At 44.9% G+C, this 20,595-nt stretch overlaps 1 long non-coding RNA gene across 1 annotated transcript in view; it reads left to right on the top strand.

Moving 5' to 3' along the window:
* The window catches only part of LOC106726088, a 12,964-nt gene extending 3,481 nt beyond the window's left edge, over positions 1-9,483 (top strand). Inside the window, exons 2-3 of the long non-coding RNA XR_001362097.1 lie at positions 442-556; positions 9,252-9,483. This is a non-coding gene — a long non-coding RNA (uncharacterized LOC106726088). The remainder of the gene's footprint in view (positions 1-441; positions 557-9,251) is intronic.
* The last annotated feature ends 11,112 nt before the right edge of the window (positions 9,484-20,595 follow it).

The following is a 20,595-nucleotide window of genomic DNA, read 5'->3' as shown; positions in this document are numbered from 1 at the left end:
CCCCAGGATCATCATAGTTGGACCGGCTTAGAAAGATTGTATTGTCAAACCTTCTCTCAGATAATGAAACAAAAGCTCAGAGAGGGTAAGAGACTTGTGGGGATTGCACAGCAAGTGAGTGGCAGGGGAAGACTGGCAGGCTGGGCCCCAGCCCTGTTGTACTACACCAGCCTGCCTCGTTAGGGTCCCAGAGGGCCAAGCCTTGAGGGACTCTGCCCTACGCACCAATGCTATCAGCCAGCTCTTCATGGGGCCTCTCCTCCCTTCATCTTGGCTCAGATGTTCTCTCCACAGAGAGGCCCCCTCACGCCTCTGTCTAAAGCATCGCCCCTCCCCACCACATTCTCTCACATCCTCCATGTGCTTGTTCTCAGGGCTCTGATCAGTATCTGAAATGATCTCCGATGAGTTTAATTTACATTTTATTGTCTCTCCCTCCAGAATGCAAGCCCCACAGGGGCAGGGACGCCCGGTGTCCGCTCCCTGCTCTCTTTCAAGCACCTGGCGAAGAGGGTCTGCAGGGCTCTCTGTGGAATGAAGGAAGGAACCTCGCCAGGTGGGTTTGGGGGACTTCAAATGATCCTTAAACAAGGAAACCGTTTTCAGGAAGCAATGGACATTTAAATGTCTGTAGAATCACTTTTGTTTGCTTTAGATAAGGGTTTTATTGGTGGAAACAAAGTCCACTCCTAAAAATGCTCCGAGGACTAGACATCTAGCCCCACTTTCAAGGGTTCACTTGGCACCGTGTGCTGAGCTGTGGGCCTGTGCCACGCCCGTGCAAGGCGCTGGGCACGTGGAGACGAGGAGAAGCTGGAGCAGTCAGGAATCGTCTCCAACTGGCCGAGACAGGACAGTCCACTCGGTTCACAGGATTGAAAAGTCAAGGGGTTGGTCTGTCTGACTCCAAAGCCCATGTTCTTTCAAAACGGCTTTTTTGTCATCATTTGACACTTGGTATATGTTGATGAGCTGTTACTAGTCTTAGAGCAGCAGGGATGGGAGGAAGCAGCAGGCTTGAAGCCAGAGGGAGAGACTGGAGCTAGAGAGCTGTCCTGAGAGGACCAATGACCTTCGGTTGAGAGACCAAGTAGCCTGATGCAACCCCAGGCTTCTCCCTTCCTCTGATCTTGCTGAGGCTCCCCATTGGCCAGGCCCAATTAGAAGGGGACGGGTACATGCCAGCCTCTCAGCCACAGAGAAGGGTGGAGAAAGTTATCTGATGTGGAGGCCGCCTGCAAACTCTTGTTTGGAGCCCTGGGTTTTTACCAAAGCATTGTGGGGCCATCTCAGTGGGCAAGGGGTGAGCCAGTGGACTGGCCTCTGATCAGGCCAATACAATTCCACGAGTACGTATGTGGTGGAGAGAAGGCGGAGGGAGAACACAAGGCCTGAATTTGAACGTCAGCTCTCCCACTTTGTAGGTGCGTGACTTCGGATAAATCACTGTGCCTGGGAGCCCAGGGACTGACGCTGCTCTGCAGCCCTCTCTCAGGGTTATGGAGAGTCAGCGAGGTTCAGGATGTGAAAGTGCTTTGCAAACAGCTGAGTCTTGGACAAATCGGTTGCTTTACTCTCAGCTGCCAGTGCGTTTCCATTGTTGAGCCAGAAATTCCAAGTCTAGTTGCAAATGTGGTCACCCTGAGGACCTGGGAATGACCACTGTTTTCAGCCCAATCAATCTACTTAAATTGGTTTCTGATGGAAAAACCCACAGAATTCTGAGGAGCCCAGGGGTGGGTCACAGTTCTGTTACTCATCAGTTTGTGCTGGGGGCCTAGAGATAAAATCTTGATTTCAGCTCAATAAATGCCGCAGGCAGGGATCTGTTCTCTCTCCTCCTTCCCTTTCTCCAGCCAGAGCAAGCACCTCTGGGGTGAGGGAGGAGGCAGGGGGTGGGCAGGGCTCTGTGCTTCCTGCAAAGCTGTAGGGAGCGTGGGGAAAACTTTAGCCTCTCTTTGCTTTGGGGACTTATCTGCCATTCTGTAGTGGGTAAGAGACACCCCACGGCTGGAGCACCGTGGTCCCTGCACCGGGGAGCAGAGAACATTGCCTGTGGTTGCCAAGGCATTTAGCGGCAGAGGGGCGTCTCTTTAGCAATCTGGGCACTAGCCCAGCGTGAAGTCGGCTGGTGGGCACCACACCACTAATTGCTGTGATTTGGCCTTGAGCGCTGAGAACAGCACATTGTACCCAGTGCAGGGTTAGAGGCGTTCTCCGCCAGCCCTGCTGCCTGCTGTCAGTCTCCGGCTTTGATAATGAGTCAAGAATCATGTTTGTTATTGGGGGGTGGGAAAGAGGCCCTCTTTTTCTGTTTCATTATCACTCCCAGCCACGGGGACCTGTGGGCAGCGGCCCGAACTCTATCCTGGGTCAAGAGACAGGGCATTCACCTTGGCTCTGCTGCTCCCTGATTGCATGTCCTTGGACAAGCTGCTTCTTTTTCTGGGCCCCAGTTTGCCCGTTAGGAAAACGAGGGACTTGTGCTGCGATAGGAGATGTTCCTCCCAGTGTGTTTCTAGGCAGGGTTCCTGGCCACTATTGACATTTGTGTCAGGAGGATTCGTTGTTTGTGGGGTCGTCCTGTGCATTGTAGGGTGTTTAGCAACAGCCCCAGGATGGCCAGTAGCACTTCCCCGCAAGTTGTAATAAACAAAAATGACTCCAGTAAAAAATGATGATGAAAACCCCCTGGGTAGCAAAATTGTGCCTGGTTGAGAACTACTGTTTTAGGGTACAGTCTGAAGACTTGCAGGTTATGGAAAATCTTTCCCCTGGTATTGCTCTGGAGGGTAAATTATTGTCATTATTTTTGTTGTTGTTAGCCATTCACACACATATATGTATATGTATATGTATATGTACATGTACATGTATATGTATGTGTTTGTGTCTATTTGTGTGTATGTATATGTATGTGCATATGTATTTATAATGTATGTGTAAATGTAAATGCATGTGTGTATATGTGTGTGCATATGTATGTTTTTGTGTATGTGTATATGTGTGCATGTGTATATATATATATGTATATATATGTTTATTGATTAATTGTTCACATATACATATGTATATGTATATACCTGTGCTTCCATCTTCACATGGCTTTCTTCCCTCCTATGTCCTCCCACGTCTCTGTGTCCAAACCCTTCTTCCTTTCTCTAACAAAGACACTAGATTTAGAGCCCATTCTCATCTAGCAGGACCCTTTCTTAACGTGGTTACGTCTGCAAAGACTCCATCACCCAATAATCTCACACAGCGCATCTACTATGTGCGGACACGGGAATATAAAACTGGACGAGACGAACCTGATTGTGCCCCGCGAAGCCCACGTTCCAGAGGGGCTTTGAGGAGAGGAAATCAGGTGAGTGCAGGAAATCCCCACGGCAGCATCCTCATGTTTCTCCCTCCAACATGACAACATGAGGATTTATAATAATAATTATATTAATTATTAATTATAGTAATAATAATGCCTTTCAACAGTAATGTACTCTGCACTCAGCATCCACACTTACTTAACTTTTGCAGGTTATGGACCTTCTGAAAAATCAGTGTTACCGAACCAGCCTCTTTATAGTCAAAGTTATAAACTGTTTTCTCTTCCTTGTTCTGGAAAACTCTCAATGCTGCAGTTTCCTGCAAAATTCAGTGTAAGATTCCAACACGTTTCAAATGGTGACAAAAAGAAGCACACCCTCCTTATCCCCCCACACATACAGCATTAATGAATGCCATTGTTATGAGTACAGCACTGCCCGTAATGTTCCCAGCCCGGCCCGTCCTCACACAGGCCTGTGCCCAGCCGTGCTGCTTACACCGGCTTCATAACCTGGGTCCCAGACGCGGCTCCACGTCATCTGAGCGAGCAGAGCCGCTTCGGCCAACCTCACAGGCAGACAGAGCAGCCACGCACGATGTGACAGGCCTTACAAACAGGAGACCTGTGATGGGAGGTCAGAGGATGAACACAGCCTGGCTGGGAACGTTGTCATTAGAGTAGGATATTGTGTTGCCTTTGCCTGGCCCAGTGAATTCAGCATTCTTCTCACATCATAGAAAGTGTTAATCTTAGTCCATAAAAGTTGGGCATGCCAGAAAAGAGAAGTAACACATTTCTTTACTTTCTATCACTTCAGGCTGGTGGTAAATTCAATCTCAGTCCTTAATGAGGCTTTCTATTCCCCACCCCCCTCACCCCCCAACAGCCAGGAGTGTGCCAAGGTCCTGGCAGTGCCAAGGCAGCAGGAATGCACTTGATTCTGTTTCAGGTTTGGGGCACAGGTATCATCATTGAGGGTGTGTGTCCTCAATCAGGGTCAGTACCATGCATGCTGCAAAACATCCTACAATGCACAGGGCAACCCCACAAACCACAGAATTCTCCTGCCCCAAATATCAGTAGTGTTGAGATTGAGACACCTGCCTTTAGAGATTCACAAGCCTCTATTTTCCCAGCCATCTGACCCCTGATCGCTTTACAGTCTGGGGACCTCTTTTCCTTTCTCTTCATGCCTTCTGATTTTAACTTCCCTCTCCAGTCTTGTTATCTTCTAAGGTACCTCACCCTTGGAAGAACTTAGTCTTTCACCAGCCACAGAGATGAACTGTGACTGGGCTAAGCCAACCATGCCCACACCACAGTGCTAGACACTGGCTTTCCCAGCTTCTCTTGCAGCTAGGGGTTGCCATGTGACACAGTTCTGCCAATTAGATGTAAGGGGCAATGTGTTGGGGACTCTGGGAAAGAGATTATCCAGAAATGAGGTGTTTTGGAGAGGAGAGCTGGCTGGTGTCAGCCCCCATAGCCTTCCTGCCTGGAGCATCCATATGAGGATGTGATGTGTGGCCTAACCGGTTTAGGCTCAGTGGATAGAGCGTTGGCCTACAGACCAAAGGGTCCCGGGTTTGATTCTGGTCAAGGGCACGTACCTTGGTGGTAGGCTCCTCCCTGGCCCAGGCCTGGTCAGGGCTCGTGTAGGAGGCAACCAATCGATGTGTTTCTCTCACATCGATGTTTCTCTCTGTCTTACTCTCTTCTGCTCTCCCTAAAAATCAATGGGAAAATATCCTCAGGCAAGGATTAAAAAAAAAAAAAGGAAAAAGAAAAAGAAGATGTGATTGTGGGGCTGTGGCAGCTACTTTGTGACCCTGAGGTAAGTTAGGAGATTTTTCAGAGCTGCTGGACCTTTTTGAGCCACTGAATGAACTCTGAAGTCATCCACTTCAGGCCCCTTGTTAAGTAATCCACAAATGCCCTTAGAGTTTAGACCAGTGATGGCGAACCTTTTGAGCTCGGCGTGTCAGCATTTTGAAAAACCCTAACTTAACTCTGGTGCCATGTCACATATAGCAATTTTTTGATATTTGCAACCATAGTAAAACAAAGATTTATATTTTTGATATTTATTTTATATATTTAAATGCCATTTAACAAAGAAAAATCAACCAAAAAAAAATGAGTTCGCGTGTCACCTCTGACACGCGTGTCATAGGTTCGCATCACTGGTTTAGACCATACTTGATACACTTGGGCAAGCAACTTAACCTCTGTCTTACTTTTGTGTAAGAAGGGGGGGGGAGGGGGATAAATTCCACATAAAGATGTTGTGGAGATTTAATGAGATGATATATGTAAAACATCTGATTCAGTTCCTGGCATATACTAAATATTCAATGTATTGGAGATGTTTTTGTTACTGTCCCTATAAACTAAATTAATGAGGGATGATATTGTGGGTTGTATGGTAAGTTTCTTCTATTGATTGATTGTTCACTCAATTACCCAACAAATATTTGAGCCTGCCATGCTAAGATACTGGGAATGATAGGAAATTATTTTAAAATAATATAATGTTATCAACCAATGTTACCAAAATAAATTTAATTTAAAAAAATAAAGAACACAATTAGAGGGAAACAGTAGCCAAGATGTTGTCTGTTAGAGCCCATCAAAATCCCCTGTTATTTAAGAGTGGTATTTTACAAACCAGTTTTCTGCCTCTGTCCTTATATTTGCCATATCCATTTACCATAACATTGTACTATGACATAGTACTCTTTTTTGTTAAGTAGATTTACTGTAAAATAAAACTTTGTATCACTATGGTAAATGGAAAACCAATGTCCCTTGACATAAACAAAAAATGGACAAAATATAAATGCAATAATAAACTCCCTAATGTTATTAAAGCAAAATATTTGTGTGCTACCTAAGATCATCTTACATACCACAGTTGGTACCTATACTATACTTAACAAATAATCACACCTAATGAAAAATTTTTAGAAGTTTAAAAAGTGCCTGAGATTCATAAATGCTGCAGTGGGTCCTGACACAGAAATTAGACATAAATAATATGATTATTACACCTAATTATTCCTCAGCAGTTCATCTTACTTAGAGGAAAACCACTATGAAATATAGCATGGCTTTCTGGTTAACAATATTTGCCCCCTCCTTATTAAGTTTATGAAACATTTCTCCTTTGTAATCCCTGAGATATTTTACCATGAACGTAAGAATCCAATAATACCTTTCAACAGTGATTTACTGTTCGTTCAGCATCCAGATTGACTTAACTTTTGCAGGACATGGACCTTCTGAAAAATCAGTGTTACTGAATCAATTTGTTTATGTCAAAGTTATACATTGTTTTCTCGAACTTAGCACAAGATTCCAATATTTTTCAAATGGTTGACAAAAAGGTCACCTCCCCCCTACCCCTTCCCCAACGCACAATAACATTTCAAGAGTATATTTTAATAAGTTTCCTTTGAATAAACCTGAACCTAAGTGACTCAGCCTTTGGGAAGTAACTTGACTTCGGGTTATTTTGTGATCGTCAGTCGAAGCCATGATGGGTTGGAGTAAGATCTGAGGGGAATAGACGCTCTTGTCAGTGTTGTCCTGGGAGGAGAGGGGACAGATGATAGGAGCTGAACCTAGGATGGTAGCTCAGAAAAGAGCAGCTTTGGAGATGGGTACGATTTAAGAGTCGATACAAACAACCCGGGGATGGTAGCCCTTAAGAATGTGGTGGGGTCAGGCAACCCGTGGAGTGGGAGAAAGTATTTGCAAATTATATACCTGATGAGGAGTTAATAGCTAGAATATACAAAGAACTCCTACTGCCGAAACCGGTTTGGCTCAGTGGATAGAGTGTCGGCCTGCGGACTGAAGGGTCCCAGGTTCGATTCCGGTCAAGGGCATGTACCTGGGTTGCGAGCACATCCCCACTGGGAGATGTGCAGGAGGCAGTTGATCGATGTTTCTCTCTCATCGATGTTTCTGGCTCTCTATCTCTCTCCCTTCCTCTCTGTAAAAAATCAATAAAATATATTAAAAAAAAAGAACTCCTACAACTAAACAACAAAATCCAAATAACCTAATTTAAAATGGGCAAAGGACTGTCTCCAAAGAAGATGTATACAAATGGCCAACAAGCACATGCTCATATCAGTACTCATTAGGGAAATGCAAATGAAAACCACAATGAAATACTACCTCAGAACCAGCAGAAGGCTACTGTCAAAAACCAGAAAATATCAATTGTGGTTGAGGCTGTGGAGAAACTGGAACCCTGCGCACGGTTGGTGGGGATGTAGAATGGTGCAGCTGCTGTGGAAATCAGAACGATGAATCCTCAAAGACATTAAACATAGAAATTATCATGTGATTCAGCAATTGCATATCTGGATCTATACCCCAAAGAATTGAAAGCAAGGTCTTGAACAGATATTTGTACTCCTATGTTCATAGCAATGTGATTCACAATAGCCAAAAGGGGGAAGCAACCCACATGTCCCTCAATTATGTGCAATGGAATGTATGTGCTATGGAATATTATTCAGCCTTTAAAAAGAAGGAAATTCCGACACATGCTACAATGTGGATGAACCTTGAAGACATTATGCTAGTACTAGCCTGTTTGGCTCAGTGGATAGAGTGTCGGCCTGTTTACTGAAGGGTCCCATGTTCAATTCCGGTCAAGGGCACATGCCTGGTTTCGGGCTTGATCCCCAGTAGGGGTTGTGTAGGAGGCAGCTGATCAATGACTTGCTCTCATCATTGACGTTTCTATCTCTCTCTCCCTCTCTGAAATCAATAAAAAATATATAAAAAAGACATTATGCTAAGTGAAATAATTCAGTCAGAAAAAGATGAATAGTGTACAATTCTCTTATATGAGGGTCCAACCCATTCATAGAGACAGGAAGTAGAAAGGTGGTTGCCAGGGGCTCAGAGGCATGGGGAATGCAGAGTCATTGTTTAATGGGTACAGAGTTGTAGAGTTGCAAGGTGAAAAGAATTTTGGAGATTGGTTGCATAAAAATGGGAATGTGCTTAACATTACTGAACTGTACACTTAAATAGTTGATGTAAATTTTATATGTTATAAAAGGAATGTAGATGGGTCCCTTGGGAAATTACTGAACTCTGCCAAAATGGGCAGGTGGTGGCTTAGGGCCAGGGCCCTTTGACTATTGGAGAAAATATGGCTTAGCTTTATGGTCACAGGCAGAAACATGTTGGTTACTATATGGGAAACAATCTTCCCTTTGCCCAACTGAGTCTTGGGAAAGGTTTGCTGGAAGAGTTCACGTCCAAACTGTGGAGGCCAGAGCTGTCTTTTGCACACTTGTGCAGGTGTGATCACCCAGCTGTGGGCTAGCTGTTTCTCCAATGTTTGGGGCAGATGGAAAATTGGATTTCAGAACACCTTAATGTTAGAAAGCTCTTTCCCCACAGAGTCAAGGCTGGGAGGTGACGTCTCCTCCAGAAAAAGAGGAAGTCCTCCTCATGCATCAATGGCTGACTTTTGGCACACTGTATGGGTTTAAAAGATTTCCCCAGGATTTTGGGGTTCATCTCTCTGTTACTGTAGCTCGCCAAATGTTCAGGCCCCCTTGAACTGGTTGCTGGATTATTGCAATTGCTTCCTTGGCTCTGCCTCTCACCCCAAACCAAATGCATTCCTCACGATGCAGTCAGATCCTTCTCCCCAAATTGCAACTCAGTTTCTGTCACTCTGTATTACCCTTTGAAAAAAGCCTAAACTCAGTTTAGCATTTGAGGTTCTCCACCATGTGATTCTAACCTACCTCCCTACCTTGAAGCCCCTCTTATCTTTTGCACCTGGCTGCCGGTGGAACATGCACACAGCCCCACTTGCTTGTTTTTGGCCTTTGACCATGTCATTCCTTCCTCCTGGATACTCCTCTCTCAATTTCATTCATCCTTCCAGGTTGAGCTTAACTGTCACCTCCTGTAAGAAGACAGCCCCCGAGGGACTGAATGCTGCCAACACCACAGGAATGAGCTCCACATGGCTCCTTCCCCAGGTGAACCTTCAAATAAGACTGCAGCCCACGCTGACACCTTGACTGCAGCTTGTGACAGAGCCCAAGCAGAGGACCCAGCAAAGCCCTGCCTGGATTCCTTACCCACAGAAAACATGAGAATAAATACATGTTGTTTTGAGCCTCTAACTTTTGGGGTGAGTTTTAAATGCAGCAACATATAACTACTACAGAAACAGAGAGGCCGATGAAGAGACATGTTCAAGGTCATAGAGCTCAGATCGCAAAGCCGGTGTAGGAACCCTCAGCTCATTTCCCGATCACCACCTCCGTGGCTCTAGAGCAGGGGTGGGCAAACTTTTTGACTCGAGGGCCACAATGGGTTCTTAAACTGGACCGGAGGGCCGGAACAAAAGCATGGATGGAGTGTTTGTGTGAACGAATATAAATTCAAAGTAAACATCATTACATAAAAGGGTACGGTCTTTTTTTTTTTTTAGTTTTATTCATTTCAAACGGGCCGCATCCGGCCCGCGGGCCGTAGTTTGCCCACGGCTGCTCTAGAGTCTAGATCACAGTGGCTTTAAATGCTTGGTACGGGCGTGTGGCCCCTTTCAAGAAGGCACTGGGAAGCCACGGAAGGGTTTGGGGTGATGTGGGGTAAGAGGAAAACCCATGTCTTCTGGAGTCAAATGTCTTGATTCCAGCCAGAGACGGTGATGCTAGCCTGGGGCAGGGATGTCAGGGTCATGCTGGCAAGACCTCAGAATGTCCTCAGGAGTGAACTGAGGGTAAGGCAGACAAATAAACACTGCCCTGGTGTCCTTCGAGTCAGGGTGATCTGAGGAGGCTCGTGTGTTCAGAGGGAAGGTGAGGAGAAGTGTAGGCTGGCCCCGGGCGGGCACTGCTTCCTGTGAGAGTAACAGACACGAGTTCCTGGCTGAGCTGGGACAGCCCCTGCAGCAGGCTCGGCCCTGACACAGCCCACTCTCCCGCACAGGCAGCATATCTGTGACCACCCGTGGCCCCAAATGACAGCCGCTTGGATGGCTGATGTCTTTCATTTCCTTGTGACAATAGTGGAGGAAAATAGCTTTCTGGACTCAGCCCCAAACTGATAATTAAATGAGCACTTTATTGCCAGCCAGGGCAGAAGCCTCCACCAATGGCCTTCCAGAAAAAGGAAAAAAGAGTACAAATAGTCTTGCTCCCTTCATTCTCTTTCTCTTCATATGGAAATAGCTGACAGGCCTGCCAGCAGCCTGGGCTCTGTTGATTTCCCCTCTCCATGTCTGCCGCGGGGATGCAAAGGGGCACTTCGCAGGCCGAGAGGTCTAGTTCAGGTTCATGTTTCTGCAGGGACCAGGGGTCCCCTCCCTTCCCTGCGTCTCTTTGGCATCCTGGGGCCATTTCCTTAGGAATGCCTCCAGGTTAGCTGCAGAGGATTATGCAGACCTGGGCGAGGCCCGGGCAACAGAATTAGGCTGTGAGGCTAGGGCTTGGGACTCAGCCTGCCCCGAGTGCCAGCACGGGTCCTGGCATTTTCTAGCTTTGTGACCCTGGGCAAGTTACGTGACTTTTCTCAGCATCAGTTTCCCGACCTGTCAAATGGTACTACCAGGTGGTTGTAAGGATTCAAAGGGATGATGCATGTACAGCACTTGACGTGGTGCTGGCATACAGTAAGCAACCCCCAAATCTTAGCAAAATATTTATGCCAGTGGGGATCGGGGTGGGGTAGTTGGGGAGGATGGCATAGGGGAGGCCCTGTAACCACCTAAGGTCACAACCATGGACCTCGCTCTGCTGACCTGAAAGGCCCGACTTACCCAGGATGCCAGCTCGTGGGCCTCCCTGGAAACCGACCACTGTCCTGCTTGTTCTCCACGAGGGGCACCTTCAGTTGCCGGGAATCAGGTTGTTAAAATGTGTGACAAGGCCCAGGTCCAGGTTTGTGGAATCCGTGTTTGGGGATTAGGACTCCACAGATGGGCTTGTATTTGTCTTGAGAAGTTTGAAATGAAAGACCCAACTTGGTGTGTGTGTGTGTGTGTGTGTGTGTGTGTGTGTGTGTGTGTGTGAGAGAGAGAGAGAGAGAGAGAGAGAGATTTTTTGTTTTGTTTTGTGGCTAGAGGCTACAAGGTGGGGGGGATAGAAAGGGCTCTGCAGTGGGGGTCTGGACAACCTGGTCTGAAGCTGTCAGACCCACCTTCTGCCCGTTCCCTCAGTTTCCCTAAATGTGACACGAGCAGCGGGGTCTCTAGCCCTTTCCAGCTCTTACAGTTGTGTTGGTTCCACCACCTGTGGGCTGCATGCCTTTGGGCAAGTGGGCCCGCCTCCCAGCCTCTGTGTCATCCTCTGCAGAGTGGGGTTAATCATCATGCCGCCTCCCAGGACTGTTGTGAGGTGGCCTGTGACAAGGCTGGTAAATGTCAGCAGGGTGTCAGCTACGTGGCGGGAGCTCGGCCATGATGCCGGAGGTGGAGGAGAAAGCTGCCTCTTAGCCAAGCTCCCCAAAGACAGGGCCTGAGCCCCGAGCTTCAGCGAGGCTGTGAGTGGGGATGGGGGCAGCAGGATGGGGCCGGGGAGGAGTGAGTCAGGCGGTGGTCTCAGGTGAGCTTCCGCCTGATGTCACGGAGCCCCCGTGAAGTGCACAGAGGGGTCTTGCTGAGGCGGGGGCCAGCCTTTGTGAGCCTGTGTCCCCCATCTTTGTTCATGGGCTGCCTCTGGAGAGGAGGTGGGGGCTACCTTACGGAAGAAAACGATTCGCTGGAGGAGGGGGATGCTAGGAGCTGTTAGCCCCCAACCCTTACCCATCCAGTAGGTAGGGGGGTAGGCTTCGTAGAGGGGGGATCTGGGTAGACACCTGCAGGACCCCCATGCCTCTTCTTTATTCCTAAGAGGTTGAGTCATGGTGATCCTTCTGTTTCTGGGCACAGTCTTGGGGGATCATGACCTGCGATGGGGCCAGTGGCTGGCATCTTGAGGACTCAGCCCTCCAGGTGGTACCACCTACTGGAGTTGATGTTTCCTCGTTTCCACAGGCTGGCAGGACCGGGCAGCGGAGGACAGGCGTCTCAGCCTGTGCCCAGCCTTCCTGCCCGTTGCTGGAAATGAAAGCAGCCAGAACCCCGCCCACGCAGAGGCCAGAGTGATGAGATCCCAGGGGCTGTGAGACGTGAGCGAGCGAACGTGCTGTAAAAGCACATTGCCACGGAGAAGGAGGAAGGCTGTCACCAGGCGGTCCCGGGGAAGCGGGGCCTTGGCAACTCATCAGAAGGCTTCCCAGGGTGTGAATAGAATTCTTCTCTGTGCTAGAGGTTGAGCAATTCCAGTCCAAGAGCTGTGCTGCTGCTCGGGTCTGTCCTGGCAGATAAATGGATGGGTGTTTGAATTTGACAGATGAAGTCCCCAAGGCGGGGAAAACACCGCAGTGGGCTGGAAGGAAAGAAGGAAGTGCCTCAGGGCTGGAGGGGTGGGCAGAGAGCCCCTGGCATCAGGAGAGGTGCAGAGCTGAGGGAAGCTGTGGCTCAGAAATGACAGACCCAAACAGGGTGCAAATCCGAGAGATTAGCCCGGGAGCAGCGATCCTTGTAATTAGGACATGGGGTAGGGTGGGCCCCTGTGGAGCAAATGCCCAGAATGAGAGTTCTGTCCATCCATCATCCCTCCGTCTACTCATCCACCCACCCATCAATTCTTCACCATTAATTAAAAAAATCTTTTTGGAAAAATGAAAATAGAACAAAGGATAAAAGTAAGGCCAAGATCTTGGCATCTTGGATTTCCTCCCTAGAGAAAAACAGTTACTGGTTTCTTTTCGTTCCTGTGCCTTGGACTTTTATCATATCTTAAAGGCACGGGTGGCATTTATGTGCCAGCTTGGGCAAGTTTGGGGTGTGCCATGTGTGTTTCAAGAACCAGGGTGACTCCAGATAGTATCACACACAGGCTTGGAAAAGTCCCGCAAGTGGTTTCCCAGAACTCAAACGTCAGTCAGATGGTTAGGTTTGAGAAGTGTTCACTTTCCGTCTGAGTAAGGACAGCTGGGGTTTCATTCATCTGCATCACTTGGTCATAATTTGTTTTCTTTTCCGCTTCTCCAATTCCCAAGATAAATCAAAGGGCATTTTCCACTGATGTTGCTGAGTAACAAGAACCATTAACAACTTGCCTGTTGTTATTCTAACAACCTTCGCACCTATCGATGAAAGAGGGCTCCCTTTAGCCACATACATAATTGGATTTTTATGCCCAATGCATCCTTTCCCCCAACTTTTATTTTGCAGCATTTTAAATCTATAAACAGGTAAAAAAAATAGTATAATAACCATCCCGGTGTCCTTGTTTTAGACTCACCAATGGTTGGCATTTGACATTTTGCCATATTTAAAGATTAAAAAAAAAACTATTTGAAAGCAGATAGCCACCATTATGACCCTTCCACTCTAAATACTGCCTCTCCCTAAAATAAGGGCTTTCTTCTTATAAGCACAATAGCATGATCATGCTTCAAAGTTTAATAATGGATATAATAATTTTATCTAATGTAACATCCATATTCCAATTTTCTCAAGTGCCTCATTATCATTCTTTGAAGTTGTTTTCCTTTTTTTGTTCCTTGATCCAGGATCCAATCGAGAATCACAGATGGCATTTCGTTGACACTTCTCTTAGGGTCTTTTAATCTAGAATGTTCCCCACCAACCATAGCTTATGTCTTTTCCATGTCTCATGGTGGATTGGCATTTTTAAAAAAAAATATATTCTATTGATTTTTTACAGAGAGGAAGGGAGAGGGACAGAGAGCTAGAAACATCGATGAGAGAGAAATATCGATCAGCTGCCCCCTGCACACCCCCCACTGGGGATGCGCCCGCAACTCAGGCACATGCCCTTGCCCGGAACCAAACCTGGGACCCTTCAGTCCACAGGCTGACGCTCTATCCACTGAGCCAAACCGGCCAGGGCTGGATTGGCATTTTTGAGGAACTGGGCAGTTGTCTTCCAGGATGTCCAATAACTTGAATTTGTCTTATAATTAGACTTAGAATAAACCTTTGGCGAATGCAATGCACCGGCAATGTTTTTTATGTCCCATTGCATCACACTGGGGGGCACATGACGTCAGTCCGGGTCCATTATTGGTAGGGCTACATTTGAACAGGCATTTAAGGTGGTGTCTGCTACATTTCTCCACTGTAAGTTAACAAGTGAGGCCATGTGACTATTCCATTCCCAGTGGCCTTTCTCCAGTGGGTTTAGCATTAACGGAGGCTCCTTGCCTGAATCGATGATTGTATTCGCAGTTACAATCTTCGGATTCCTATTCATTCACGTCACGCAGTCTGTATTTATTGGCTGGTGTTCTTGTGTAAAGATCTGCACCCCTCTGTCCCTCCCCCCATTTTAAAATTTCTTAGTTTTAGCATCACTGTGGTCTTGTGGGTTCTTTCCACCTGCCATGGGGAGCAGGGTCAAGCTGGCTTCTTTGACCTTGTAACATGCCACCAGCTTTGAGCACTTCCTTCCTTTCTGGGACAAGGTGTTGCCCTGGAAATGGAATCAGTTATTTCTCCTTCCAGTGGGGACATAGTATTGAGGAAGCAAGATCTGGGTGTGCTTTCTTGATATTGGAGTTACTTGAATTTGTCTTATAATTAGACAAATTATGTCTTATGTTACTTCTCGATCTTTTGAGTGGGAGCTGGGCTCTGCCTATATGTGTTCACAGGATACCACAGCTCTTCGTCATCCCCTGGTTTATCCATTCCATATTTGCATCTTCATTCTCCCATAGTGGGAACATTTGTTTCAAAAACATTTAATGTATTTCCTCATTTACTCTATAATGCAACACACAAAATACTTTCAGATTGAGTGTACTGTACCCACTCTCAACACAAATCTAGTGAATCAAGTCAGGATTTCTTTGCAGTTCTTTTGGTCCTGCCCACTAAGGGTATCCAGTTAGAATATGTGTCTCAGAGTTACTTGAATCAATTGTTTTTTCTTTGGGTCGCGTTATGTATTTGCTATGCAGTTTTGTTCTACTTGTATTCAATTTTAGGGTCTGCTGCTTTCCACCCCTTTTGAATTAAGTGGTTTAAAAGCTAAACAATATGCTCAGAGCAGTCTCCCTCCCATCGCTATCCATTTTACTCCATCATCATCTTTGCACATAGCAGATGATTTTTATTAATTTCTAGTTTATTCTTTCTGTGCTTCATTTTGTAAAAAAACCCTCCACACCAACAAACCATTACACACACACACACACACACACACACACACACACACACACACTCTGCTGTTTTGCATTGTGTTTTGTTTTTTTCCTTGATAATACAGGATGGGGCAAAAGTTGGTTTTCAGTTGTGAGTACTAGAAACATAGAGTTCATTCTTTACTAATTATTATATTATTTTCCATATGAACAACTGTAACCTACTTTTGCCCCACCCTGGAATATTCTGGAAATCACTCCCTACCAGCTCACAAGGAGCTCCCTCATTCCTTTTTATTTTCCTTCACAGCTTTTAGATTCCACTGTCTGGTGGCACTACATTTTATTCAATCACTCTCCTATGAATGGGCATTTAAATAGTTTCCCATATTTTGCTATTAACAATAATGTTGCAAGAATAATATTATACATATTCTTTTTATTATTTATTTTTAAATCTTTGTTGTTGAAAGTATTACATAGGTCCTCCTTTTTCTCCCATTAACCTCTTCCAGCCTGCTCCTGTCTCCCTATCTTGCCACCCCCCACCAGGCCCTCATCACCCCATTGTCTGTGTCCACGGGTTATGCCTATATGCATACAAGTTCATTGGTTGATCTCTATGCATATTCTTTTTAAAAAATGTATCTGTAGTGTTGAAAGTATTACAGATGCCTCTGTTTTCCCCCCAATGACTCCCTCCCTGCCGCACCCATACCCTGCCCAGGCCAACCGCGTTATGGTCTGTGTACACGGCTTATTTCATACCCAGGGAGCTATATCTGCAGGATAAACGCCTAACAGTGGGATCAGTGGGTCAAAGAGCAAAAATGCACATGTAATTTTGTTAGATCTTGCCAAACTTCCCTCCCTAGGGATTGCACCATTAGGTACTTCTATCAGCAGTATCCTAAGTGCCTATTTCCCCACAGTTCTGCTGGCAGAATTGGGTGTTAAGCTTTTGGATTTGCCAATTTGATAGGGGAGAAGTGACATCTCAGTGCAGTGTCACTTTGTATTTCTCTTATCATGAATATAGTCGAGGATCTCTTTTATGTTTAAGTCTCACTTATGTTAATTTTCTGTTGACTATTCATGTCCTTTGCCAATTTTCTTTAACAGGCTTTTGGTCCTCCTCTCTCTATTTTTAAGTTCTTTATATAGTAGAGAGAGATTAGTATATATATTAGTATATATATCTACAGTCAAATTTGAGATTTCCCTTTCTTTTATATGTCTTATTCAATTACTTACCAACACTTGATGTTTCCTTCTGCCTAATTTTTCTTGAATCTGATTCTTCCTTCCCACAAACCCATGGCTAACCACTTACCTAGTCATCATGCCCCATGGCTATGAGAGCCATTCTCCTGGCTTCAGTTTTTTTGAGCCTCTGTTGCCTGAATAATCGTCTTAGATCTCTCAATATTGTCCTGGAAGGATTGGAGGTTCTGTTCATTTACTTAGAACTATTTTCCCCCCTCTGTTTTTCAATCTAGATAATTTCTGTTGACCTGTTTTCAAGGTAAGCAACTCTTTTCTTGGTCATTTCCAATTTGCTGTTAAACTTGTCCATTGAACTTACAATTTCATACAGTGTATTTTTCACTTCAAGAATTTCTATTTGGTTTCATTTTGCAGTTTTTTCTATTCCTGCTAAGGTTTTTTTTTTTTTTAAATCTTTTTATTCATCGTGAACAAACTTACAATTTCATACAGTGTATTTTTCACTTCAAGAATTTCTATTTGGTTTCATTTTGCAGTTTTTTCTATTCCTGCTAAGGTTTTTTTTTTTTTAAATCTTTTTATTCATCGTGAACATATTTTTCTTTATAGCTTTGAGCAGTTATTACAGCTCTTGAAACTTGGGTTACATTTTCCTATTTCTTTGAATGATGAGTGATTGGTTCATATATTGGATATTGTGAATATTATTTCATGGAGACTTTAGATTCTCTTACTTTTCCAAATAGTGTTGATATTTATTGTAAAGGAGGTAAATTGACTTGCTTGAACTAAAACTGCAAAGTTTGTCATTTGAGTAGCAGCTAATATCTCAGTTCAGTTTTTTTTTTTAAAACCCTTATCTAGGCTGCTTGGAATCTTCCCCATGCAATTCAGAGATTTGGGGAAAGCTTATAAACAGAATGTCAGGGCCTTCTCTCTCTGTACTCCTTCCTTTTAGGATTTCTCCCTCACTTTCCAGTGGCTGTGGTTGCTCTGAACTCTGACTTCTGATTGTTCAGGCCAGAAAGATTGCAGTTGTGTGTGTTTTTTACCTGAAATTTTTATTTTAATTTCAGAGTTTTAGCTGCCCCTGTAGCACTCACTGTGTCCTGCCCTCAGGCTGAAAAGCATAACAAGTTAGGAAGCCAACCTCCTGACATTTTTTCCTTCCAAAAGTCACCTCCTCTCTCTCTCGGACCTGCCAGGTCTGGCTGACTTCTCAGTGCCTCCAGGTGGTTGTGTTCTCTGCCCCCTGACTTTGCAGTTGTTAGCTGTGGGAGGGTCAGTCCCATTGGAGCTCACACAGCAACAGCAGAACTCTGATTCATCTTTTCACAACTCATTCAGCGTTCCCTTCTTTGACAAAAGATGTCATATTATTGGCCAGGATGTGCCTGGCTAGCACTTCAGAATGCGTGCAGTTCAGGTTGCTGCTCCTCCATCTGTAGGCCTTACTGTGGGGGAGGGCCCAGCCAGAGTTTTTCTCCAACCGTGGAAATGAACATACCAAAGTGCTGTTTGAAAACAAAGATAATATTTAGAAGAATAGCAAGCATGTCTAATTATTTCTAATGATTAGTATTTGCATACTTACTCAGAGGAGGTGAGCAATTAAGAAGAACAAGCAATTAAGAGTGTGTTATAAAAAAAATACAAACCCTTAAATACATGAATATCATGTTATCATCTTGCATTTATTTTTAAATGTGGTTGCTAAAATTAATTCTGATCTTTCTTATTTTGCTTGAGGAAGTCCCCTTTTACCTACCTGCAGCCTAGCTTCAGGCTTGTTCTCACAGCCTAGCAACTGGGCTAATGATTGCAGTCTTTTTCCTTTTTTTTGGGTTCTGGTATACTATGCTATTTTTAAGTACCAAAGTACATTTTAAAAAGTCATAACTGTTATTTTCATATTTGAAGAAGTCTGAAAGTTGAATCATTTACATTTTAAGACGTTCCAAGAGAGTTTTATGCTGCATTAAAAATTCTAACTGAACCAAAGATTACTTGTTCAGAGGTTATCTTTCTCACCTGCACTATCCTCAGGAGACAAAAAATGTATATGCAACAAAGTGAAGCTTGTGTTGCAAAGAAAATACTCATAAAAATTCTCTATGTGAGTGGGGCGGGAACACGACACCTGAGGCAGATACAAGTGGATCTGCAGCAACAGCTGATACAAACGATCCTTTGATGACAGATGATGAAAGAATTTGGAGCCGAACTGGTCACAATTTCTTTAAAACAAAAACTCCAGGCTCTTATCAATAATAAATTACACTCTCTGCAAAGAAATAAGTTATTCCAAAAGACCTCAGATTATCTGAATGTGAGGGTGTCAGAGACAAAAATTTGGATTGGCTAACTCCTCTCCATCCCTCTGACGAGTAGGGACGCGAATGTTTTTCAACAGCTGAAAACATTTTCACAACAAAATGCTTGAGACTCAACTATGACATCATTGGCATGTCTTTTTACTTTTAATGAATGTCTTTGAAGAATCAAATAATATCGTATTTCAGAATTTCCCAGTTACTAGTATATACAATCCCTTTTTAATTTTATTCAATGTTGAATTTATTTTTGTAATGCTTTAGTAAGTTTTGTCTGTTAGTAATTTATATTAAATATATAATATGTACCATTTATATTATATTTTATTTTTTAAATTGTATCACTCCTATTTTATGTTCATTGTAGTGCTTAACATTCTGTAATGTTTACAAATTTATGTATTCAAAATATATTGGATGATTCCTTTGGGGGCTTTAAAATAATTTTATTAATTCCATATACTGGTTGATAAAATAGTGGTGCGAAATACAAAGTGCTGAAGTAGTCATTTTTCTCTGGTAGCTATACTCATTTACCCGGCCACTAGCCGTGTGTATCTGCTGTCAGCGTTAAATCCCTAATAGAAGATTCTTGTCTGTGCTCTGCTAATCCTAGGCCGATGTCAGAGGTCAGTGTGCTCAGACCATGGCCACAAGAGCTTGGTGAATGAGACAGAGAATGGATTCAGGTTTCCAACAGAATGCAAACCTGAGTCTATATATATATATATCCCAGTTAAAGAATTCCCTTCTCTGAGCCTCAGTTTCCATGTCTGTGAAAGAGGAATGATGTTGTCTACCCTGTGGGGTTATTGTGTTTATTTAGTGAAAATGTAGGCCAACGTGGCTGCCTCCTGCCAGACACTGGCCCTGTTAGTCCCCCCTCTCTCTCCCTCCCTGAAAGAGGCCTTTTTCCTGCTCAAAGGGCCCTGTCAACAGAAAAGGAGGCAGAGTGGGGGGTAATAGGTCTAGTGACAGATGGCTCCTTGTGGGGAAGCAAGGGTCTTTGACAGCTCAGAGTGGAGCTTGCACAGCGGGGCCCGGGGAGGTGAAACCAACGACGTAGGAAAACCCAAGTGAGGACTGGGGAGGCAGAAGTGGCTGCTCAGATTCACATTTTATTGGAATGCCTTTCTCCTCTGATGCGGCTCACCTGGAAGAGTAAATTGAAACAGTGGGAACTGCAATGTGGAGCCTCTTATTGGTTTCCGGAGGCACTGCGAGGCCACCCAGAGGAAACCAATGGGGCCCGTGAGTAGATGCTAGTCTGGAGGAGTTTGGGAGGAGCGGGGGGAGGGGCGGAGAGGTTGAGCTTCTGCTGCTCCTTTGGAACCGAGTTAGATCTTGCAAGTGGCGGCAGGAAAGCTCCAGTTAACCATTTCCCAGGCACACTGGCACACAGGTGCCACCGCCCTCCTCGCTAAATAACTCAGCAAGCTCAGCGGCCGAGCAGGGAGTGCGTGGAGGCTGGAATTTGCAGTGATTCCAAGTTTACCAGATTTT

The sequence above is a fragment of the Myotis brandtii genome, unplaced genomic scaffold (genome assembly GCF_000412655.1).
Source record: "Myotis brandtii unplaced genomic scaffold, ASM41265v1 scaffold225, whole genome shotgun sequence".
NCBI classification, from domain to species: domain Eukaryota; kingdom Metazoa; phylum Chordata; class Mammalia; order Chiroptera; family Vespertilionidae; genus Myotis; species Myotis brandtii.
Note: the sequence above shows the minus strand (reverse complement) of the source record. Positions and strands in the feature narration are given on the sequence as shown.